Consider the following 8138-nt stretch of genomic DNA (forward strand, 5'->3'; position numbering starts at 1 on the left):
AGACTCACACCTGGCCAAAGTTTAGAGAATGCATAACTGTGCAGTTCTCAGACCTCAGCAGGACATCTGAACCACAACACCCTCCAAGGCTCCTCCGGGACTACTCTGGAAGAGAGAGGCGGAGGTTGTAGATGGTTTCTGTGAAATGGTGTCAAGGACACAATGATCATCACACACAGGAAGGAGCTCGTAAGGCCCCATCCTCAGTGAGGGACTTTTCTGACTTAATGTGTGCTGGGGGATGTGATTCCATAAAATTACAGGAAAAGGAAATTTAGGTAAGCAGCCACACTTTAACTCTTTGGATGTTAAGGCCAATAGAGTAGTTTGGGTGGTGTTTTTTTTACTAATGTTAGAGTTGAGTATGGAAACCTCAACAAGGCTGGTCTGTGACTTAGAAAATCCACTAAAATTCATTGACGCCTATTATTGAACTCCAGTTCCCAAAACTGTAATGGCAGGCTCAGATACCCAGAAATGGGCTCGACCTGGACTTTGGAGGATTTTTGGACGATAGATAAAAGCCAACATTCCTTAAAAACTTGTGAAGCTAGTTCCTCTACCCAAAGGTGTCATTTCTCTTATCACTGGAAGTAGGGAATGTTGGCTGTCTGTGGTGTCTATTACCATAATAAGGTAAAAGACTGGCCTCCAGGCTCCCTCAGTAGCACAAATACCTGCTGTACAGTCCAAAGCCCATGCTAGATCTTCTACCCTCCTGCCCTTTCCTAACCTTCCTCTAGTTCAGAAGCATCCCTACTTCAGCTTCTCATTCTCTTTCTAAGCCTATCTCTCTGTCTCCTCCTGTCTCTATGTTCCTCCCCTCTCTGTGTGTCTCCTCCTCTGTCTCTCTCCCTCTGCCTCTCTGCTTTTGCTTCTTTCATAGTCAGGTGTTCAGCCAACATCTATTCCTGCTCTGTCTGATTTGATATGCCACTATCTGTTCTATATCTGATAGGTATTATTGAAGCTTTCTCCTTAAACATGCCACCAAGACATTATCTCAACAGTTTGTACAATACCAAGAAACAATTTAAAATATTTTTATAATATATTTTAATGAAAAAACTGTTATAACCTTATATACTGAAATCAATATATATGGTGTCAAGAGATATTTAACATTAAACTTTATAAATTTTCTAAAATATTCCAGAAATTGTCATTGTTGTCAGTAGTAGCTCCTCATAGGCTTCAGCAGCAACTAGAAAGAAAAGCAAGAATTATCAGTAGTATCAAGAACATCATTGGTGGCAGCGACAGGATGAGCAGTAACAGAGGCATCACCAGTAGAATCTTATGTAGTGTCATGTCACAATGAATGTCATTGTAGTTGAGAAGTGGTGACAATGTGGAGTCTTATTTCATTGGCTTTATTCTCACATGTTGGTTCTTTGGGGATGGTTATTTCCAAAATGATGCTATCCACATAAGTCACAGTGTATGGACAGAGAAAATAGAAATAATATCTAACAGTTACATTTCTCTGATTAGCCATTCAGACAACACAAGTTCCATGTTAGATGTATTTTCAATATGATTGGAAAAGATAAGCATTTTTTCTAGTTTTAGGTAATGACTAAAGAGTCCTAAATATAGCACAAAATTTATTTATGATATGTATTGGAGCCAAAGAGAAATGGATTTCTAGTGCATAAATCAGCATCTATTTTAAACCACTGCTGTGGTCTAACTTACCTTGTTAAACTCATTTTAATGCATGTCATGTGTTAAATTAGGTTGAATACCCACATCATCACTGTTGACACAAATTTCAGAAACCATATTCCTGTTGTTATCATGAGCAGTGCCATGGTTGCTTCCCAAAGGGGCAGAAACTTGGAGTGAGTTGCATAGTGGGTGTGTTCAGCTGGATTGGTAGCACTGAAATACTCATTAGCACTCTGAGGGTCGAAAGTGTCACCTGGAACATGAACAAGTGCAGATTCCTGATCAGTAGTGAAGCTACCACACTTGTGTTCTCTTCTAAGCAAGTTTCAAGAACAGGGTCAGAATGTTGCCGAGGGGGAGAGAACGAGGAGGAAGGAGGAGAAAATGGCATTCACAGATTACAGTACCTACAGCCAAGCTGCAGCCCAGCAGGACTACAGTGCTTACACAGCCCAGCCAACTCAACGATATGCACAGACCACCCAGGCGTATGGGAAACAAAGCTATGGAACCTATGGACAGCCTACTGATGTCAGCTCTACCCAGGCTCAGAGCACTGCCACCTACAGGCAGACTGCATATGCAACTTCTTATGGACAGCCTCCCACTGGTGATACCACTCCAACTGCCCCCAGGCATACAGCCAGCCTGTACAAGGATGTGGCACTGGTGCTTATGACACCACCACTGGTCCAGTCACCACAACCCAAGCCTCTTGTGCAGCTCAGTCTGCATATGACACCCAGCCTGCCTACCCAGCCTATGGCCAGCAGCCAGCAGCCGCTGCACCTGCAAGACCACAGGATGGTAACTGCCCACTGAGACTAGTGAACCTCAATCTAGCACAGGGGGTTATAACCAGCCCAGCCTAGGGTATGGACAGAGAAATTACAGATAGCCCCAGGTACCTGGGAGCTACCCCATGCAGCCAGTCACTGCACCTCTACCCTATCCTCCTACACATCCTATCTTCCTCTTCACAGCCAACTAGTTACGATCAGAGCAGTTACTCTCAGCAGGACATCTATGGGCAACCTAGCAACTATGGACAGCAGAGTAGCTATGGGTCAACAAAGCAGCTATATGGGCAGCAGCCTCCCACTAGTTACCCCCCTCAGACTGAATCCTAAGGCCAGGCTCCAAGTCAATATAGCCAACAGAGCAGCAGCTACGGGGAGCAGAGTTCATTCCGACAGGACCACACCACATGGTGTCGGCGGCAGGAGTCTGGAGGATTTTCCGGACCAGGAGAGAACCAGAGCATGAGTGGCCCTTACAACTGGGAGAGGAGAAGGAGGGGATTTAATCATGGAGGCATGAGCAGAGGTGGGCGGGGAGGAGGACGCGGTGGAATGGGCTCTAGAGAGCGAGGTGGCATCAATAAGCCTGGTGGACCCATGGATGAAGGACCAGGTCCTAATCTAGGCCTTCCTATAGATCCTGATGAAGATTCTGACAACAGTGCAATTCATGTGCAAGGTTTAAATGACAATGTGAGTCTGGATGGTCTGGCAGACTTCTGTAAGCAGTGTGGGGTTGTGAAGATGAACAAGAGAACTGGGCAACGCATGATCCACATCTATTTGGATAAGGAGAGAGGAAAGCCTAAAGGTGACACCACAGTGGCCTAGGAAGATCTGCCAACTGCCAAGGCTGCTGTGGAATGGTTTGATGGAAAAGATTTTCAAGGAAGCAAACTTAAAGCTTCTCTTGCCCGAAAGAAGCCTCCAAAGAATAGCATGTGGAGTGGCATGCCACCTCGTGAGGACAGAGGGATGCCACCACCACTCCGTGGAGGTCATAATAGCCCAAGAGGTCCCAAAGGACCCATGGGTCACATGAGAGGCATTGGAGGAGACAAGGGGGCTTCCCCCCATGAAAACCATGGGGCTCCTGAGGAAATGTCCAGCACTGAGCCGGAGATTGTCAGTGTCCCATGCCGGGCTGTGGAACCTGGAGAACAGAATGCAACCAGTGTAAGAACCCAAACCTTAGGGCTTCCTCCCTCAACCCTTCCAACCTCCTGGATGTGATCGTGGCCAAGGCGGCAATGGTGGCAGGCAGGGAAGAAGAGTTGGACTGTTGGATTGTGGTGGTCCTGGAGAAATGTTCTGAGGTAGCAGAGGTGGAGAGAAACGTGACTTCTGAGGTGGCCATAGCTTGGACCGAGGTGGACGTGGTGGAGAAATATGACATGGTCCTGGGGGTCCTCCTGGATCATTGATGGAACAGATGGAATCAAGAAGAGGTGGACTTGGAGAACATGGAAGACCTGCATAAATGGATGAAGGCAAGTACGGTCAGGAACTTAGAGACCGGCCCTACTAGAGACCTGCAGAGTTGCATGGATGACCAGATTCATTTTTTAAAAACAGAAAATGTTTTAATTTTTAATTCCGTATTTATAATGTTGGCCCAACATCATGATTATTACTGTCTGTACTTTAGTATTTTCACCATTTGTGAAGAAACATTAAAACAAGTTAAATTGTAGTTTGCTGAGTTTTTTTTTTCTTTGAAAGATCGTTGTTTTAGCCTTAAATATGGGAACTCTTGTGAGCATACTCAGTATCATTGTGGAAAACCAAGAGGGCCCCTAATTGTAACAAAGTTCATGGTTGTGATTGTCTTCAAAAACATTTCAAATGTTTATTAACTGTCAAAAAATAATGTTGCAGAGGGTCAATGGTGTTACCAGTGTGCCTACCAGGAGCAAGTTCAGCATCAGCATGTGGTCTTTCCCTTAATGCCCAGTGTAAGTCCTGAAGAACGGGTGTGATCTATTGTGGTGTCGTGAAGTGTAATATTCTCAGAATTTTGAAGAGTGTCACCTCTGTGACTTGTACCTGAAAATGAAGGTAATTCAGTGTCGGCGGTAGGCTCGGGCACAATGCCATCTTCAAAATTTGCAGGAAGAAATCCTTCCGGCTTGATTTCTTCAACCTTTAAGGAAATTTTGAGATGTTAGTTTTCATTAAATATGTCACTGATTTTTATTCACTTTAGAAGAACTTATCTCTTAATGTCAGGGTCTTGATATATAGTCCCCAAATATTTGTTTGCTCAGGGAAATTTTATTACCATAACCACTGATATCGTGTAACCTTTGCTTCCTTTCTATTTGATTCAAAGCCCAGAGTTTGAGAATCTTAAAAGGGGACCTACTTAGCGTTATGTGGGGGGGGGGCAGAGAATAACCCTCATAAGGTGGCTCTCTGTTTTCACCTGGTGAGGCTGCCCTGGTGGCATGCAGCGAGGATGAGGCGGACTTATGGACCGTGCTGGTCCTGGAGAAATGTTCCGACTTGACAGAGGGGTAGACAGAGGTGGCTTCTGAGTTGTCCTTAGCTTGGACCGAGGTGGTTTTGGTGGAGGAATACGACGTGGTCCTGGGGCTCCTCCTGGAACATTGATGGAACAGACAAAATGAAGAAGAGGACTTGGAGGACCTGTGTAAACGGATAAAGGCGACAACAGTGAGGAACTTAGAGTCCGGCCCTACTGGAGAGATCTGCAGAGCTGCATGGATGACCAGATTTATTTTTTAAAGTGACAAATGTTTTAAATTTAGAATTCCATATTTATAATGTTGGCCACAACATCATGATTATTACTGGCTGTACTTTAGTGTTTTCACCTTTTGTGAAGGAACATTAAATAAGTTAAATGTAGTTTGCTGAGTTTTTTTTCTTTTAAAGATGCGTGTTTTAGGATTCGACAATGGGAACCCCTTGTGAGCATACTCAGTATCATTGTAGAGAAGCAAAAGGTCCCCTTCTTGTACAAAGTTCAGGGTTATGGTTGTTTTCAAATACATTCCAAATGCTTATTCACTGTTAAAAAAATAATGTTGCAGAGGTTCCATGGTGTCACTACTGTCGCTACCAGGAGCAAGCTCAGCGTCAGCCTGTGGTCTCCCCCTTGCATGTCCAATGTTAGTCCTAAAGAACGCATGTGATTCATTTTTGTGTTGTGAAGTGTAGTTTCTCAGATTCCAAAGAGTGTCAACTAGTGACTTGTACCTGGAAATGTAGGTAATTCAGTGTCGGCGGTAGGTTGGGCCACAATGCCATCGTCATAATTCGCAGGAAGAAATCCTTCCGGCTTGGTTTCTTCAACCTTTAAGGAAATTTTGAGACGCTCGTTTTCATTAAAATTGTCACTGATTTTAATTCACTTTAGATGAACTTATCTTTTAATGCCAGGGTCTTGATTCATAGTCCCCAAATAATTGTTTGCTCTGGGAAATTTTATCACTGTAACCACTGATATCATGTAACTTTTGCTTCCTTTCTGTTTAATTCAAAGCCCAGAGTTTGAGAATCTTAAAAGGGGACCTGCTCAGCTTTGTGTGTGTGTGTGTGTGTGTGTGTGTGTGTGTGGTGGGGGTGTGGGCTGAGAATAACCTTCATAAGGCGGCTCTCTGTTTTCACCTGGTGAGGCTGCCCTGGTGGCATGCAGCGAGGATGAGGCGGACTTATGGACCGTGGTGGTGCTGGAGAAATGCTCCGAGGTGGCAGAGGTGGAGACACAGGTGGCTTCTGAGTTGTCTGTAGCTTGGACCGAGGTGGTTTTGGTGGAGGAATACGACGTGGTCCTGGGTGATGGAGGAAAGTCATTGATTAATTAATAAAAAAATTGCCTGACCCTCATTGGTTAGAACATAGGTGGGTGGAGTAAACAGAACAGAATGCTCGGAGGAACAGGAAGTGAGCTCAGATGCAGGGCAGCTCCTCTCAGAGCAGACGCCATGAAGCTCCGACCCAGGATGGACGTAGGCTAGAATCTTCCCGGTAAGCGCCCCTTGGGGTGCTACACAGATTATTAGAAATGGGCTAAGTTAATACGTGAGAATTAGCCTAGAAGGGGCTAGATATAATGGGCCAGGCAGTGTTTAAAAGAATACAGTTTGTGTGTTGTTATTTTGAGGCATGAGCTAGCCAGGTGGCCAGGAGCAGGGTGGCAGGAACACAGCCCGAAGGTCCCACTACACCTGGAGTCCTCCTGGACCATTGATGGAAGAGATGGAATGAAGAAGAGGTGGACCTGGAAGACCTGGAGGACCCGTGTAAACGGATAAAGGCGAGAACAGTCAGGGACTAGGAGACCGGCCCTACTAGGGAGACCTGCACAGCTGCATGGATGACCAGATTTATTTTTTAAAACCAGAAAATGTTTTAAATTTAGAATTCCATATTTATAATGTTGGCCACAACATCATGATTATTATTGTCTGTACTTTAGTATTTTCACCATTTGTGAAGAAACATTAAAAAAAAGTTAAATGGTAGTATGCTGAGTTTTTTTTTCTTTTAAAGATGATTGTTTTAAGACCCGACAATGAGAACCCCTTGTGAGCATACTCAGTATCATTGTGGAGAACCAAGAGGGACCCTAATTGTAACAAAGTTCATGGTTGTGATTATTTTCAAATACATTCCAAATGTTTATTAACTGTCAAAAAAATAATGTTGCAGAGGTTCCATGGTGTCACTAGTGTGACTACCAGGAACAAGCTCAGCGTCAGCCTGTGGTCTCCCCCTTGCATGTCCAATGTAAGTCCTAAAGAATGTGTGTGATTCATTGTGGTGTTGTGAAGTGTAGTTTCTCAGATTCCAAAGAGTGTCAACTCTGTGACTTGTACCTGGAAATGTAGGTAATTCAGTATCGGCGGTAGGTTGGGCCACAATGCCATCGTCATAATTTGCAGGAAGAGATCCTTCCGGCTTGGTTTCTTCAACCTTTAAGGAAATTTTGAGACGCTCGTTTTCATTAAAATTGTCACTGATTTTAATTCACTTTAGATGAACTTATCTTTTAATGCCAGGGTTTTGATTCATAGTCCCCAAATAATTGTTTGCTCTGGGAAATTTTATCACTGTAACCACTGATATCATGTAACTTTTGCTTCCTTTCTGTTTAATTCAAAGCCCAGAGTTTGAGAATCTTAAAAGGGGACCTGCTCAGCTTTGGGTGTGTGTGTGTGTGTGTGTGTGTGTGTGTGGTGGGGGTGTGGGCTGAGAATAACCCTCATAAGGCGGCTCTCTGTTTTCACCTGGTGAGGCTGCCCTGGTGGCATGCAGCGAGGATGAGGCGGACTTATGGACCGTGGTGGTGCTGGAGAAATGCTCCGAGGTGGCAGAGGTGGAGACACAGGTGGCTTCTGAGTTGTCTGTAGCTTGGACCGAGGTGGTTTTGGTGGAGGAATACGACGTGGTCCTGGGTGATGGAGGAAAGTCATTGATTAATTAATAAAAAAATTGCCTGACCCTCATTGGTTAGAACATAGGTGGGTGGAGTAAACAGAACAGAATGCTCGGAGGAACAGGAAGTGAGCTCAGATGCAGGGCAGCTCCTCTCAGAGCAGACGCCATGAAGCTCCAACCCAGGATGGACGTAGGCTAGAATCTTCCCGGTAAGCGCCCCTTGGGGTGCTACACAGATTATTAGAAATGGGCTAAGTTAAT

At 44.7% G+C, this 8138-nt stretch overlaps 1 pseudogene; it reads left to right on the forward strand.

Moving 5' to 3' along the window:
• Nucleotides 1-2055: 2055 nt before the first annotated feature.
• On the forward strand, nucleotides 2056-3999 carry LOC130875629 (RNA-binding protein EWS-like; annotated as a pseudogene).
• The last annotated feature ends 4139 nt before the right edge of the window (nucleotides 4000-8138 follow it).

This window comes from Chionomys nivalis, chromosome 6, assembly GCF_950005125.1.
Source record: "Chionomys nivalis chromosome 6, mChiNiv1.1, whole genome shotgun sequence".
Lineage (NCBI taxonomy): Eukaryota > Metazoa > Chordata > Mammalia > Rodentia > Cricetidae > Chionomys > Chionomys nivalis.